General features: G+C 45.2%; 1 protein-coding gene across 1 annotated transcript in view; it reads right to left on the bottom strand.

Moving 5' to 3' along the window:
- erfl1 (Ets2 repressor factor like 1) overlaps nt 1-14,195 on the bottom strand; it is a 36,075-nt gene extending 21,880 nt beyond the window's left edge. Inside the window, exon 1 of the mRNA XM_062399990.1 lies at nt 14,032-14,195. The gene's annotated coding sequence lies outside the window, so the exon portion shown is untranslated. The remainder of the gene's footprint in view (nt 1-14,031) is intronic.
- Nucleotides 14,196-17,588: the final 3,393 nt, after the last annotated feature.

The following is a 17,588-nucleotide window of genomic DNA, read 5'->3' as shown; positions in this document are numbered from 1 at the left end:
AATCTTGAACCAAAGCCACAGCTGGATTATCCAACTTCTCCCCCTCTTCAGTCAAATTTCCCTCCCTCCCTCCCTCCCCCCCTCCCTCTCTCTCTTCCTCACCCTCCCTCCTGACAGAGTGTGACAGGGGGGGTTAGCCGGGGAGGCTCAGGTAGCTCGTTTACTTTAATTAACGTTTCATCATCCTCGGAGCGGCACCGTGCGCCACATATATTCTTTCATGCTGCTCCGTCTCTCATCCCGGCTCTCCACACATTTATCATCAGCCCTCGCTATCTCTCTCTCTCTCTCTCTCTCAACCCCTTCCGAAAAAGAAAAAAACTTGCCATATCGCCCCGCGCTCTCTGTCTCACGTCCACTCATGCACGCAGAGGATAATAATTCAAACACTTTCCCTCCTTCCTTCACTCCTTCCTCCCCTCTTCCTCTTCCAACTTTGTTACTTCTTATTTCCTCCCCCCCTCCTCCTCTTGCCCCCCCCCCCCCCCCCCCAACAGGAGAACTACTACGGGATGCAATCAGCTGATCCAGACCTCTGTAAATCAATTATTATCATGCAGCAATTTATAGAATCGATATACGCGCATATGACATTTACATATAGCCTATAGAATAAGCGATAACTTAATGCGCATAAACTGACCTCTGAGTGCAGCTACACGGTTATTAGTCCCAAAAGGAATATCTCCATCATTACTGCGGTGCAGGACGTTATTAGGCCCGGTGGTTGTTCGTTAGACACGGACACGTCGTGCGTGTGTCTCTGGGAGAGATGAGGAGGGTTATTGAGCTCCATCGACCGCCTCCGATCATATAATGGAAAATAAACCTCCAGTCGTTGATTAGCATCAGGAAAGCAAACGCGATCAATCTTAGGTCCCTGTCATGTACAGGCTAAAGAATCAATTAGTGGGATGTTTTTCGTTTTTTTTTTTTTTCATCTCCATTAGCAGAACATCTAGTTATGTTTTTCATGTCTGTGCGTAATAAAGCAACAGATCTGCAGGTTAAACTGTGACTCACCCATGTTTCTGGTTTGTTCGTGTGTTTAGGGAAGTGGAGAGATTTTGCCGGGAAGTAATGAGACTCCTTAGGTGAAGGTGCACAATCCACACTTAAACCGTAAATAGGAAGCTTATAAGTTCGGGGGCAACTTTTACGCATGTTTTAAAAAATCTCCTAACCTATTAGTCTAGTTTCTATCTGGCGAGGATTGACTGAGGTTTAATGAGGCCACACCCGCTGATCGCAATGTCTGAAGGGTCAACAAAGAAGTGTGGAAAAAGGAGAATAAGAGGTGATGAATTAGTATCTTTAAGAAGCCATGAGGTATATGTCCTTTGTGATTTGGCTTGTCTGAATTAAAAGAAAGGCTCCTCTCATTCATTGATCCCCCGTTCTTGATCGGCTCCTATCTCTCATCTGAACTTTGAAACATTATCTTGAGGAGATAAAACAAACGTCAAGTTTCACTAAACGTCTATTTGACTTTTATTCACCTGTGAACCGTTCCATGTTTTAGAAAACTGGACTAATTTATCTAACATAGGCCTAAAATGGTTCATTGTGTTAATTATAATGATATAACCTCAAATATGACCGATTTAAAGCCCTATGTGTATATGTGTTTATTAATAATGACAAAAATCTTAAAATACATCAACTGTCCTTCAACAGACCCCACAGCGATACACAATCTGATTCAATTGCTAAACTCCAAAGATAAAAAGTTGGAGGACAGATAACATAAGAAAACTTTAAGACTTAGATAATGAAAAAGGCAAAATGATGAAAACGAATCAATAAAAGCAACAGGGAAAACTTGAGACCATCACAAACCAATAGTGCTGAATCCCCTCGGAGTTTGCTTAGAGCTAGAGTTTGATAAAGTGGTGGAAATGGCAGGTGTTATATGAAGCTAAAAAAAATAAAACGAGAGGAAAATGGTTCAGTGTGGTCTGGGTGGGACTCGAACACGGCTCAGGACTCAGCATGGACCAGTTTGATAGTTTAAACTGTTTAAAACACTTACAGTGGTAAGCGGATTTGTAGCCTTGTGGGGTTAAGAACTTGATGAAATCCTCCTTGCCCGCTGGGACCACAGAGGTGAGCACTCACATACAAATTGCCACTGATAAAGAGAGAAGAGGAAGCTCCACCATCACAAACCTTAAACCCCCATCCCTTTCACTCTAGTTGAAAAAAAAAGAAAAAACTCTCCTACCCAGTGTGCAGTGCAGCTGACGCCCCCTTGAGACCCCGGGGATTGACGTTATTGCATAAAAAATGTTTTTTGATTTGCAATTATGCTAACTGAATTTCTTTTAGAGGAAACCAACCTACCACAATGTATGCAATCAATACTGTGTGATTTGGGACGATTGTAGCTTTGCTGAATTTCCAACCTGCTTGACCTTTGAGAGCGGAGTGCGGCCGGTGACAGCTGTTGCTCGGAGGCTCCATCAATAACGGAGGAAAAACTCTGAGCCTGTTTGTCTGAGTTTCCACGAGTGCATCGAGAGTAATTAGTGTCACACCGCAGGTACCACACAAAACCTTAGTGTGACAAAATGTCACCCTTCAAACGGGAGAAGGATTTCAAGGTGTGACGGGGAAGGGTAATTAGGACTCAATACAAACCACTCAATAAGATAAGATAAGATTAACTTCATACATATTTGAAAAAAGAGGATGAAGTTGTTACGAGGTCCAGGACATCAGCCTGACACCAGGAGTTTCAAAGTTTATGAAGTACAAAAAAAACTAACAGATGCCTGTTTTCAACCAAATACAACCTTATTATCTTATAATATAATACCAAAATTATAATTATGACCTTTTCCAAGGTCTTTTGTTTTAAGTAGGATTTACACAAAACTACGGCACCTATTTTACTGAAAATTGACGGTAGGGTGGGCTAACGTCCAAGGAATAGCTTTGAAAGATCGGGTGTTAGCCTCTGAGGATGTATGTTGATTGGTAAGTCCCAACACTTCTACTCATAACTCTGTACTGGAGCTAATATCGACTTTCTGTTAACTTTCTGTCTAATGAAGGCAAAATACCAGAAGAAGTTGACGAAAAGTAAAGAAACTATGGGTTTTTGAACCTTCGTTTATGGATCGGATGAAATTAAAAAAAAGACAAATTATAAATAACAAATTATAAATTAACTACTTTACAATATTAAGGTTCAAAAAATGTCCAGCGAACTGAAAATAATTTCTCAAATCACATCCTTAAGAAGAGCATCATTTGGACTGTAATGTTTTATAGCCTGGTTTTCAGACAGTTTTATTTGCCTTGCTGGTTGTTGACTGGAATACATGGAGCTATGGGTCATGAAATATGTTCCACACATAGAGAAACGCATGAAGTTTGATGTCAAGAGAAATACATCAAACACAAACAAGACAAACATAGATTCTAAATGAATGAATTTACGGACGCTGCGATTCACTTTTCAGAACACGTTTTTTTCTAAAATGAGTCTGTCTTCTGTTATGACTGCTTCCATATCTGCTGCCATTTCAAATGTCTGTTCCGTCTGTATCCATAGACATGTTGGACGGCTGCTTTTCTATTGGAACCACAGAACAAGCTCATATATCCATGCGACACACTAACGTGCACACGCCAAAATTCAATCTCTCCCCCTTTCTATCTGTGTTTCCTTCCTTCCACTCTCTGTTATACACGCACACTCACAGTCAAACTAATGCGTACACACACACACACTCACACACACTCCCAGCACCCGTCTGCCCTGGCCCCCGTCGGCCCTCTCGCCTGTGTGTGCGTGTCAAATCGAATCTCCACCTCAGTGCGTAGTACACCTGCTGTGCTGGCGTATAATGCGCTGCATACAGTGAGTGCACGATGACGGATTACTGAATTAGACCAATAATGACAAGTGACACTTCTGTTACCGCTCCCTGAGCCACTGCAGAGAGCAGGGGAGAGGTGTAAATAAAGAACAGACACAGCTGCGGGAGGGGTGGAGGGTAAGAAACAATAGAAGAGAGACCGAGGAAAGGCGAGGAGGTGGATTTGACATTTTTGGGCCTGTTCTGTTAAAAAATAAATAAGTTCTGTTTCAGCCGGGCGCAGCTCCTCCGTCCTGTGTCTCTTCTCCTCTCTCTGTTTCCAGAGTGACACTCGGTTATCACCAACTCTGCAGATCTGTTTCACAATCTGTGGTGAAGTGAAGCAGGGTTTCTACATCCTCTCATGAGATGTTTCTCAAGCAAAATTGATTCCTCTCTGTCTCTCTTAATACAGGACCCCCCCCCCCCCTCCCTCCCTCCCAGGACTCAAACTGTGGGTATGTTGCTAAAAACTTACATGCAGTCTATATCAAATCTAAATCTAAGCAGAGAGGAGAAGCCAACTCTTTCAGAGAAGTTTTGCCGTGTTTTCTTAATGAATAAACATGAAATGTAGAGCAGGGTATTTTGTGTGTGTCCACCAGTTGTACACCGGGGCAGTCTGTCTGCAGGATGTCTGGGCCCCCCCGTGGACCCGGGTCTCTGCAGGGCTGTGTTCAGGATACTAAACCATGCCAAATGAGGAAGAGGAGGTGCACTACCTCCCTGGGACCACATGAATAAATCAGCCTACCACCCGGCGCCTCGGCACTTCATTCATACATGCACACATGTAGAAGAGCGAGTGAAAAAAACAGCGACTGAAGTTGTACTACATGTAAAACACCACTGGCTGTCTCCCCTGTCTGTTGTGGGGGCTGGAGACAGACTTGGACATTACAACATGGACCTCGGTGAGAATATCCGTGCTGGCGCTTTGTCAGTGATATCAATTTGACTGCAGGCGTCTGCGTCCTGCCTGTATCATAGGGAATCATTGGGGGATATGAGCCTGCCAAGTCCTCAAGTCTTTGTGCCACGCTCATGTTTGGCTCATGAGCCAAACGCTCAGAGGTGCAGGGGACTTCTACAACTTCAACCTCCTTTGTATCAGCACCCACTTCAGAGAGAAAGCAGGAACCGAGGCAAACAAAGCTCCTGAGAGGAAGAAGCGAGCGATTAAAAACTCAGTGCAAGGATGATTGGAGTAGGAAAAATGGCGAAAGGGAGCAATAGGGGGGAGCACAGAGGAAGGAAGACAGAAAGAAATATTGACAAAGCCTAGATATACACATAAGTCACCCGACACGACCCGTCTGCTCCCTGTATTTTATAGAGCCGCTCTGTGCTGGCGGAACAGCATGACAGGCCAGTTCCTTCAACGGAAAATATGGTCCCTCTCTTCGCTCCCGCCTCTCGCTCTGCTATCACTCCTGTTTTCTGTCTATCCCACCTGATATCATTCTGTCACCCCTGCGCCGGGCTCCTTTTTCCATCATCCCCCCCTATCTCTTCCCTCCCGTTCTCGCCTTTTTATTGGTGCTCTACATTCCACCCGTCATGTTTCACTCCCCCGTTTCTATCCATCTTCCGCCGCTCTCTTAATCCCCTCTCATTTGCTCTCCTCGGCCCTCATCCCACCACCACCCGCCACCATCCGTTTCTCTTGCTGCCCTCCCAGAGCCGTTTCCTCGTGCTGTCCCATTTCCACCTACTCCTCGCCGTTTCCCTCATTCTTCCTGATACATTTCCTCTCGGCTATCCGTTCCATTCATCCCTCTCCCCTCTTCTATTTGTGCTACATTGCTATATCCCTCTCCATCTCTGGCTTTCCTATCACCCACTGGCACTTTCCCCATCTATATGTCGTCTGACCTCCCTCGTTTTCCTCCATAGGTTTTTAGTTCATTCGTCACAACCGACACAGAACAAGGCAAGTCTTTGTTGGGGTTCTGTGGGACTCAGACATTTTGTTGTTTGCCGTGTTGTAGCTGGGGTAAGCTATTCCACAAAAAAGTATGTTACCCCCGTCGATCGCAAGTTGGCTTTCCATTGATCGTCATCAACACTGTACCATGGTCGTGGTAAAAAGTGTGTGCTCCATCTCGAACCTACATAACAACAATGGCCATCATGGATGCAACGGAAGCTCATCGTTCTTCGACTCTTATTCATCGTTTCCACAAACTTCATCCATCGCTCCGATCAAGCAGCGATCTAAAACCATTCAGTCATCGTTGAGTGTAAAAGACTAACGTAGAAAACACAAAAGTGTAACAGCTGTAACACCGTCATTAGTCTCTGTGGTGCTTTCTTCTGTTGACTGTTCCGACACGTTGTTCCGACACGTTGATCTACGATGGCTTGGTTTCTGGCATGTTGGTTTGAGGCGCATTTGTGACTTAGAAAAAAACAGAAAGGCTAAGTCCACTAGCTGTTTATACTCGCTAATTTTGTTATGTAGGTATCTTTCTCTCCCTAACCCAGGTACATTTCAAACATCCACTTCTCTAAACTGGATAATTTATCTCATCTTTTTCCTCCTTCCTGCAGCATCTTTCTTCTTATCGATGCATCTTGTCTGCCCTCCTCCAAATAAGCACATCCATTCATCACATGTCCACTATTTTGCCTTTATTCGATTCCTATGATGCCTGTATGTTTGCCTTTTTTATATCCCATTCTTTTTTGCCCTCTTTTTCTCTTTCTGTCCTCTCCATTTCTTTCTTCCTCATGTCTCCCTCTGCATTCCAGCCTGCCCTCCCTCTCTCATCCGCAGCCTGAGCACAGAGCTCCATGTGTCGGAATCAATTAGGGCTGAGAGCCGTCGCGGCCGCTCTTTCACGGAGGTAAATATTAAACTGCACCAAGCACCGAGGAGGAAGAGAGGGGAAGAGAGGAGGGGAGAGAGGGAGCCCTCCGTCCCTAATCCACCGCATCGATCAGGCGGGGATGAGGGTAATATATTATTTTGACAAGATACGATCCTCCGACGCGCACCGCTATCCCCGGCGATCGATTTCTTTTTTCTCTCCTTTTTTTTCTCTTCCCTTTTCTCCCCCTCAGCGAGTGGGACAGAGTTTGTGTGTTACTGTGTGTGTGTCTTGTACAGAGTGTGCGTGCATGTGTGCCGCACGCATTTGTGTGATGTCGTCGTGCGTCTTTCAGCGTGTGCATGTGCACTGGAGTGTGGATGGGTGACAATAGGAACAGCATTAGGAAATGTGTGGAAGAGACGAGGCTGGTGCAGCTAGTAGGTGTGCGCCTTTACAAACAAGCTGCTGTCTGACCAGCTAAATCACTGCTCATAGACGGATCGTTGAGGAGAATGTGAGAGATTGTTGTGTAGATTTTCCGGGTTGTGTGTATAAATGTGCATATGTGTGTGTGCATGCATGCCAAGGCAGGACTGTCAGGGTTACAGTTAGTCAAATGGGCAGAGCTGACCTATTGTAAAGTTAAGTGTCCTTCCCCCCACACGGCCCCCTCTGCTCCCGTGCCTCCCCTCTATATCGCTTTGTAAACTGTGTCTAAATGCTAAATTCCCCAGATCAATTTTTTTTATTCAACCTCTCCCCCCCATCAACGCAGTCCCTCTGCCCCCCTGTACCTCTGTCAAGCAGCCTCGCGTCCTGCTGTCCTCCAGTGATGGAGTGTGTCCTTACACCTGCACGTCGGCTGTGTCTGTGTGCAACTAGGACTCGCGTGTCAAATTCTACCAAAAAACTCAAGTTTTCACATCACATCCCAAATGGAGAATGATGCACACATAGCTGCTGCTGTGCTGATTATTCAGTTCCATCATAAAGCTGCAAAACTGCTCAAGATAAATGACAGTTAATAGTTTACTTCTGTTAAGTTTGTTTCTCTGATCCACGAGTAGACTTCACGGCTGAATCTCCCAGCTTTCAGCAACCTCTGAATACAGTCATATGCCAAAATAATAATCGAATAAGATTGGAAGACGTGAATGCATGCATGCCACCTAGTTTGCAGAAAAGGGCAGAAAATGAAAGCAAAGTAGCAGCTGACAATGACGACAAGCAACTGAGCGAGTTGGTAGAGCCCAGCTGTAGTGAAAAATAGATTAAGATGGCCAAACTTTGCTAACAGGTTCCAATTTATCGACAAGCTGAAAGTATATCCAGATCTAACCAGGAGAGAACATCGATGTTGGAGGATTTGGCAAAACCTCAGAACGAGTGAGACGACAGCTTTTTGAAGCCATCATCTTTAACATGATTGCTTTCTACAGTGCGTTGGCATGGAAACTGCAGTATGACTCCTCGTAGTGAAAGGTCCCATTTACAGTAACTACATATACCAAGTCAATCACTGCTGCGTGTCCATTCATGTCCAACCCAAAGGGTGCAGAGCCCTTACTTGCTGCCTTCGTACTTAGAAGGAACTGGACATTGTTACATGCTGAATGGAAATAGATTGGATATAGTTGGGCTGATACATCATGATATTGTGTTCAGAAGTTTCTAAGTGCAGATTGTCTACACTACTGTGGATATGTGTAAAAGATTGCTCAAAGAATCGCTCAAACAAGCCGGCCAGTAGTGGGTGATAAAGTCAAGTACCAGAGATCGACGTCGTGAGCATGTTCCCCGGTATGAAGGCCGCCATTGTTCTTGTTGTTTCTGGTTGCATGACTATTACACAAGGCAGCAGTGGGCATTTGCGAAGTAACGTCTAACTGTGACGCCATCGTTTCCCAAATGCTGAGTATTGTACACGTGGATACACAGAAACCAGAGTTTGTGGGCAAGAGGCCCAGAACACATAGGAAAAAGTTGGGTTAGGGTTCATGGGTTAAGATTTTTATCGGGTAGGGTAAGGGTAACAATGACATCTCACTTATGCACGTGCATGTGGTTGTGTGTGTAAGCACTTCCATAGGCAAAGACAATGACCTCCAGCAGGCGGCAGAAACACAACCCATAGGACACTGTGTTTTTCCAATACAGATTATTGCGGATACACAGTCCCTGTGAGTATATCAAGAGACTGCACCATGAGACAGTTTCTATTTTCTATGAATGTGTGTGTACTTTGTATGGATCTGTGTCTTATGTCGGCTATCCCTTGTCCTTGTGTGGGTCTATAGATTCAAACACTCACATGTCCGCTTACACACACCTGCACCCGACCAGTTTCCTCTGAGACAAAGCTCCGTCCAAACAAGTATGTCAACACCTGCTGGTGTCTCCTCCGGCTCCCTCCTGCTCTCTCTTACTCCTCGTCTCCCACTTACTCTGTTTCGGCGCACCGCGACTTAGTTTTTCCTCTTTCTTTCTGTCCGCTCTTGCTTTTATTGTGCCATTTTCTGCCACTTTGGTCTGAGAAAGGCAGGCCATAATGCAATCTCTTCCCCCTCTCCGCCCCCTGCTGTGAGGGAGAGTAGCTTGGCTTGTGTGCTGGGCCGGGGAGAAGGGGGAGAGACGGGGTCAAGGTGAGCTCTAATACACTATTGATCTGCCCCAATTGAAAACCTGATGGAAATTTTACCCCCCTCCCCTCCCTTCCTCCTCGTAGTTCTCCCGCACCCCTCTCTCTCCCTCTCTGCCCCCCCCATTCATCGACCCCCCTCTCCCTTCCTATCTCCCACTTCTCTCTTCCCTTATGTCTTTTTTCCTTTCCTGTGTGTATCCTCCCTGGTGTCTAGAGTCTTCCTCTTCTTCAGTGTCTTTCCCTGTTCACTCCAATCTGTTTTCTCTCCCAGCTGAATGTCTCTTTCAACCACTGACCACTTTCTCTCCTCGCGATCTATCTCCGCACTGGGCAGCATTGCCTCCACCTCTTTTCAAATGTGCCTCTAATCATTTCCTCTCTTCTCCTCCCCTCCTTTACGTCTCTCCATCTCCCCGTTTTTCAAGCTTGTTCCCCTCATTTTCCCTTTAAAAATTGCCTGCTACCCAACCACACCCCTCCCCACTGTTTCTGTCGCTCTCACTCCTTTTCCCTCATCCCCCTCTCTGAGTGTGCATCAGATGGTCCATTTCTCTCTAACCCAGTGCATATTGATCCCTATGGCAGTAGCATGCAGGGTGAGGGCTGCGAGGACCACTGCTACAGTATATTAAACGCCACAAACGCTTTGGACGTGGGACCTGAGACACGCCTCCCCGGCAGGGCCCTGTCAATAGCTGCTCCCTCCTGTCAACAGCAGCCAAATGGCCTCTCAATCTGGGACTTGTGATTGGGCTACAGATTGGTAGAAACTGCAATGGATGCGCCACAGAAAAATAGAGGGAACCTTGACGGGAGAAAAGCCAGTATGAGAAAATGAAAGAAGATAAGGAGATGTGCATAAGCTACTTTCCCCTATGATGGAGAGCTGCTTAAAAAATACAGATGCATTCTGCACTGATGTGAGTCAATGAAATCATGTAAAACAATTTCCATTCAGCTGTCCAAAATATTGCTGAACAAAATCTATGACCTTGGTGTTCAATTTGTTCCATTCTTTGGCTTCATAATAACACACTGTTGTCCTGTAGTTATGTGGTGCAGCAATTATGGACGCATTCGAGTGTGCTATACACTGCTCAAGCACGTCAAACAAAAGAGGCACAAACATTGGAAAGGGCCTGAACAATAGAGATGGCAGCAGCAGAAGTAAACCTTTTTACGGCTACCCATTACTTTCCCACTTAACAAGACAGACCACAACCTCTCCCTCGCTCTGACTCTATGCAGAGTTGGCTGCTATCACCGCACTGCTTGAGTGGGAGATAAATGGAGTGAGTGTGTGTATGTGTGCGTTTGATTTATGTACTGTTGTGTACGTGTCAGGCGGCCTGGGCTATCAGGACCACCATCTCCCAATAGACACAGAAATGCTACAGCAGTGGAGGGACCTCTCTGTCGACCCCGAGACCTCTGATACACATCTGGAACAACAGAGCACACACCGAGCAGGGATTGGAGGGGTTCGGTGGAGTAGGAGGAGGAAGAAGAGGAAGAAGAAGAGGAGGGAGGGTGGGAGGGGTGTACCTTCATCGCTCCTGCTTTTGTCTTTTCTTCATTTTCATTCAAAGAAGATTCCTCCACTTTGTCCCTTACTTTTTTCATCTCTCCTGCCTCACATGGTCGAGAGGGAAGCGGCCACCGTACTCCCACCGCAAACTCAATCTCGAAAACTTCTGTCCGCTCTCCCAGAGATAATCTCACCGGTGGCGAAGCTCCATCATGCAAACTGAAGGTCACGTTTGGTTGTGTTCACATTAAGCTTCTGTCAGCAGGAGCCACAGCTGTATGATCCTGATCTCACGGGACATCCATGAAAGAAGTCCGTTGTTCAAAAGACACCGCGAGAGCTATGACCAAAACCTCATCCACACTTGAAAAAACACAGATGGAGGTTGATCTGACTTTAAGGGATATTGTGTGTATGTGTTAGAATGTGCGAAAGATGTGTGAGTTTAATGAACAGATGTTTTCTGTTTGTATTTCTTTAGTCCATTGCCTGATACCAAGAGTTCAGACACCTGTTTTATTTCCCCTCTTTCCTCAATCACTCTTTTCTTCCTTCCCTCACTGTCTCCTCTTTTTCTCCCCCTCCTCTCTTCACCCTCTCCATCTATTTCTTTCTCCCTAGGAAGGAATCAGTCTCACCTTAATTGCTCTTAAATCGGATTAATGACTGACCGGGGACAACTTGACTTAATCTCTCTTCTAGTAAATCTCTTCCTCTTCTCTCTTCTCGTACATCACTCTTCCACATTTTATCCTCTCTTGCCCTCCCTCCTTCTCTTCCTTTGTCTCCTGTCTTTTCTTTTTCTTTCCGTCCCCAGCCCTTTCTCCACTGCTCATTTAATCTTTGTCCATCCTCCTCTCTACAACTTTTCCCTCTTTCTGCTTTGCTCTCTGTCTGTTCTTCATTCCTCCCTTCTTCTTCTCTACTCTTTCACCATCCCTCTCTCTGTGAGTCAATCATTCTTTCATCTTTCTGGACGTGCATGTCACGCTTCGGCTCTGGCCGTCATCCGAGTCCCCTCATAATTTCTCTCTTCTTCTTTTCAGGCTCTTTCGACAAAGTTCTATTTTCCTTTAACTTCATCATCCTGAGACTTTGCTCAAACCCTTTTGAATCGGCTGTCACTCTCTCTCTCTCCATTCCCCACCTCGTCCCTCAATCATGTGTGTGTGTGTGTGTCTTAGTCTACAAGGTTGGCCAGTCGCAGGTTCTTGTTGTGTATGTGTTAGCGCATGTCGATGTGCTTCTGTCATTGACTCCTAAGTGCTTTGGCAATACTAGGCCTCTGCTGTCAAACCGGTGCAACTAATCTCAATCGAATAACATTGAACTTGTATTGAGATGGGGATAAAGGACATGAGCGGTTGTCTGTGTGATTACTCAAGCAGCTCCCTCGCACCCATGTGAAAAGAGCACATGGATGAAAAGTGCACCCCCAACACAAACATTCCAGGAATCCTTTTATATGACAGTGACACATTTGTGATATTTACCCAAATCCAAAGCAAGAAATAAAAAAGTTCACTGTGGTGATACCGAGGCAATGGAATCGTACCACCGTCCAAACCCCTGCAGTTCAAAAAACTGAGGGGAAAAAGGAGGCCAGCCTTGTGGACAAAAGCTCATTTTCCTCTTGGTTGCACACTGCTGCAGGCGGGCTAACATGCCACAGGAGAATTCAACCACTCATACACCTTTGTTTTCCTCTGGTTTTTCTCAACTTTACACACAGCAGCAGAGCCGTAACCGAGAGTGAACCAGGATTTCTGTCAGCCCAGAAGGGAGATGTGCCCGGCCTGTCTGGCCCGAGGCCAACTCAGTGATCTGACAGCCAACAAGTCGCCGCCATTTGGGTTTGGGACTGAGAAGAGAAGAATCTGTCATTTCAAAACGTGGTGCACATTTGCTCAGCTTCCAGTTTTGCTTCGACCACTTCCCACGTCTCCGTCTTTCTCTCCTCTCCACTCCCCGACTCTTCCAGTGTACCCCCACCGGCCCTACTCCCAAACTGTCTGCGTGCCCATCTGCTTCACAGCGCTCCTGTGCTTGTCCTCCCTCGATCTCACTCTCTCTCTCACAGTGCAGTCAGGATTAAGCATTTATCTCGGTGGTCCTCCTTTCGGCCCTAAACACCCGTGAGGATGATAAGAGTCGCTGGGATTTGTCAAATTGTGTGCCATTGATTAACTGACCTTTCACGCCTGCAAGTCTCTCAGCCACTCCACTAACTGCCGACAGGCTAGATAGAGAGATAGATGGATACATCTGGCTGTTATTGTTGTGTACAAGTTTGTAGTTACCAGGTGTGGCGGCGAGAGACGACACGGGGTATGAGGGCCACAGGAGAGAGAGGTGTGGGAGGGAGGGGGGAGGAAGGGCCCAGGCACGGAGATGGTGGGAAAGATACAGGGGGAGTCCTTCAATTGCCCTATAGGCTCGGAGTGTAACAGGCAGAAAGGTCTACCAGCAAACATTAATGAGTCCCGAATAATGAATAATGAAACACAAATTTTAAGGTGTGCCAAGGGGCTAATATCAGACAGGAAGAATTAGGGGGAACAGAGGACCCAGAGGAAGAGTTCAGACATTGGCTGGCTGGAGGTGAAGCTCACATGTGATCTGTAATGGCCAAGGGCTATTGCATGGAGAATTGGACACTTTTGATTTTTCACAGACAGGTTTGCACGGCTTCACCGCCAACACGTTTTCAAGATCCAAGAATTACAAATTCCCCAAAATTTACTACATATAAAAAAGTGAAAAAGCCTCCAAGACATTTTTGCATTAAAAAAAAAATACATTTATGATTTGTTCTGTATCTTTCGTTGTTCACTGTTTGCTGCCCTGTGAGTCTCTGAGTAACAGGCTCTCAAAGATTGTATGTGAAGTTTTCAAATTAAAATGTTACTCTTAGAAAATGAATTAAAATACAGCGCAAACCTAATTTTTCACACTTGTTTGCCCCAATGGATAAATTCACTGGGGTCTTCAATGTTAAATTAACTTTACCTCCTCCTGAAAAGATCTTGATCTTAGTTCAGCCCCTAACAAAATGATAGATGCGATGGATTGGTTGGTGTACATGAGTTGTGTGTTCCTTTTACACTCATGTAAGAGAAACAGGCAAATGGACATTTGGAGGCTTTTTCGCTGATGAAGATGAGGAGGAAGTTCACCCACCTGGACCTCCGCGTCGCCCCGCCTCAGAGATGCACCTGAGGCCGAAGCCCGATCACCGTGTCTCGGCCTGGATTCGAAGTTCGGTCGCTGCTGCGCTTGTTCCGACCCGGGTGGGAAGGAGGGAGGGTAGGGGGGAGATGGAAGTGCCTGTGTTGCACTGTACGGAGGCGTCACTAAAAAAAACACAACAGATAATAGAGTTAATTCTATTTAGGTCTGAACAAAAATCCTCCTTCTGCAAGAGAAGATCTAAAATATAATAACATAATAAACCAGGGGACAGGATACGCTTCGTGTGCCGCAGGATGGAGCCGATCCTGGGGCTCGTGTTGCGCTGTTTTCCCGCAGGACCACTTCTGCCCCATAGACCACAGATCAATCACCTTATTTACTCTTTACTACAGTCACCGAGACACAGAGAGGCTGGAGGAGAAGCTAGCACGAGAAGAAGAAAATCATTATAATATATATACTCATGCACTCACTTAAATTGTGCGTCTTTGGCACATCTTTGCGGATGACCTCATCGCAATTGATGATATTTATTCCTCTTCTCGAGTTGATGTCTCTATTATTTCCAAACAAAATTCCCCCCGGTGACAAATATTTTTTGGTGTATTGATATTGCATCCTCCCGTAATTTGTATAGGTATTAGCGCCTTTTACGCACGGGATGTATCCCGGTGTGTGCGCACAGAGAGCGGGCAGAGGCCCTGAGTGCAGCTCGGTGAGAGGCTCCGGCTCCGCTGCCTTGTTATCGATATATGAGAAGCTGGCTCGAAAGGATATTGACCGCACTAACTAGCCGCACTTTGATCATACGAAATTGCTTTCCAGATGACAACACATTAAGGATGAGAGCATTTTAAAGAAGAAGAAAAAATCAAACCCGCCTCTCGCACCTGTCAGAACTTTCTTTTCCGAGTGAGGTGGAGGTGAGAGCCCCAATAGATCGACTGGCGTGACGGAGAAAGGAAAGAGAAATTGTCTGTTTCAAAACGAGAGGATAAGATGAATAAGTTGAGGATATAACAAAGACAAGGAGGTGAAATTCCGAATTTTTTAAATTGCAGATGAAAAGAATCCCGATCGCAATCCGAAAAGTTGTAATCTGCGCATAATGAAAACTAAAATTAACTCAAACTAATTGGGAATAAATGGCCAGATAAAAACGACTGAAGAGAAAATGATCATGAAAGAATAGATGCTAGAACAAATAAAAAAGAAGCAGCCTGACAAATATTATTATGTTTTGAAAGTACACGTCTACGTTGGTTGTGCCCATGAAGTTGTTTTAGCAGTTTACAGGCGAATATTCTTCTTCTAAATTTTTTATTTAAAAAAGAATCTGTAAAATGAAGCTTGAATCGTCAAAAATTAAATTAAAAAAAATATGAACAATATTATAACATAATTTAATATCTGAGTGCAGTTTAAAATCAGGAGGCTTTGAGAAATTAACTGCAGATTATTCGTTCACATATAATTTGTATTATTATTGTTAATATGATTATTACACAATAACAATTATAATTAATACAATAGTGATATAATAACACATAATGCCCGAACAGGCCTTTAGGCTGGATGGAAATATTTGTCATACTGTTTGCTTTTGGATTAAATCGATTATTATTAATATTATGATTTAAATTATTATTATTGTTGAGGCTGTACTTTGTATCATTCCTGTAAATAAATGGGAGTTTTATCCGATAAATATTTATAATAACTACCTCCTTCTACTTTGCATAGTGCACAAACAGCAGCGGGCAGCCTTAAAGAGCTGATATTAGAACAAATGTAATTGGACGGGTTAACGAGTTCAACGCGGCCGAGCAGAGGTGAGGCATGGCGGAGGGGAGGGTGAGTGACGTGCGGTGGGGGAGAAAATTTCCCCGAATGCCATTTAATGTCGGAAATATTTCCTGCCAGGTATTGACAGCACGGAGACGGATGAGGCGGCCGGCGAGAAGCGACGCCAAACCAGGGAGGTAATCCAATTAAACGGGGGTGGACTTGGAGAGGAGAGAGGTTCAACACGTTGGCCTGAAAGTTCACACACGCACACACACACACACACACACACACACACACACACTCAGGGGGAGGGAGGACACGGGCATGGACGAGCTGTCTGTGGCCCAGACACTGGGGCTCGGGAGCCGGGCAGAGCGAAGCTGGCCGCTCGCTGTGGAGCATTGACCAAAAACCAAAGTGACTTCAAATTGAGCCGGAACAAAAAAATTAAACTTGGAATTTAGCATTTTATTCTATTTAGTCTGTTCGTCTTTTTAAAAACACTCACATCGTCGTTATCACTATATTATTATCATCAAAATTATTATTATCAGTTATTAAGTTGGGGTGAATTAATTTGTGCTCAGCTGTGAATTAAATCATTCTACCTAGACCCTCCTCACTTGCCAGTCCTCTATTTTCCACGCGCACGTTCTCCCACTGCACGCACGTTTTTTAAACTTTACTGAGGAAGGCTGGTGCGGTTGAAAGTTAGATGTGAATAATTGACGCCGGGAAAAAACAACAACATCGGTCGGGGTTAGGGGTGGATCCATTGATCGATCTCTTAATCTGCAATAGTTACATGCATGTATTGATTTACAGACACTGTTTATCTGGAAATATACAGGCACAAATAATTGATGGAGTTCACCCACGGCACACATAAATATGCATCAAAGTTGTAAGAGGGTAAACACCTAAAAAAAAAAGAGGAGAACGGAAAAAAACTGAGGCAGAGAGCAGCGAATCCTCACAGAGATTATTCCGAATATGTGTTTTCTTTTTTTTTTCAAGTTTGACTCACTGTATCGATGCGCCCACTAGTAACTCCCATGCGAGTCTGAACTAACTCACACACACACACGCACACACAACAAACACACACACACACCCAGAGTAAACTTCAGCATTTTGTTGGGATGAACATATTGACGGATGGCCACAGACAGGAGCTGCTGTTTTTGGAGAGGAGTGTTTCTGTGGAGAAAAATACTGAGGCGTAAAAAATGTTGCAGGAAGAAAATTCTTTGAAAAAATATTTTGGTGAAACTTAAATGAAGGAGAACAAATATCCATTATAGTATTTGCACGTGCAATTAAATCCCGGAGTAGCCAACAGAGCACGAGCAGCAAGGCACGGACACATTACGCACGCACGCACACACACACACACACACCCCAACAATCCTTATAAAGGTAAATTAGACGCGGTCATTCACACACGCTCGCAGAGATATGGACGAGAGGGAGAGACTGGAAAACGAGGGAGGGTGTGTGTATGTGTGTGCGCACGGCTGGAGTCCCGTGCAGCGCGCAGTGTGTGTGAGCGGTTGTTTAATTGACTGATTGATACGGCGGTGCGGAGGTGAGGGCTGGACGCCTTAACAAATAGAGACACTTAAAGGCTAATCCGGGCCAACGCCGGCAGCTGAACGCATCAAAGTGCTGCTGTACACAGTCGAGACTTCGACACCTGCTCACATGCGCGCCAAAAAAACACGGTATTCATCCCCCTTTCCAGCTCGCGCGTTTTG

The sequence above is a fragment of the Platichthys flesus genome, chromosome 11 (assembly GCF_949316205.1).
Source record: "Platichthys flesus chromosome 11, fPlaFle2.1, whole genome shotgun sequence".
NCBI lineage: Eukaryota > Metazoa > Chordata > Actinopteri > Pleuronectiformes > Pleuronectidae > Platichthys > Platichthys flesus.
The sequence above is the reverse complement of the archived record's forward strand: the minus strand, read 5'-3'. Positions and strand labels throughout refer to the sequence as shown.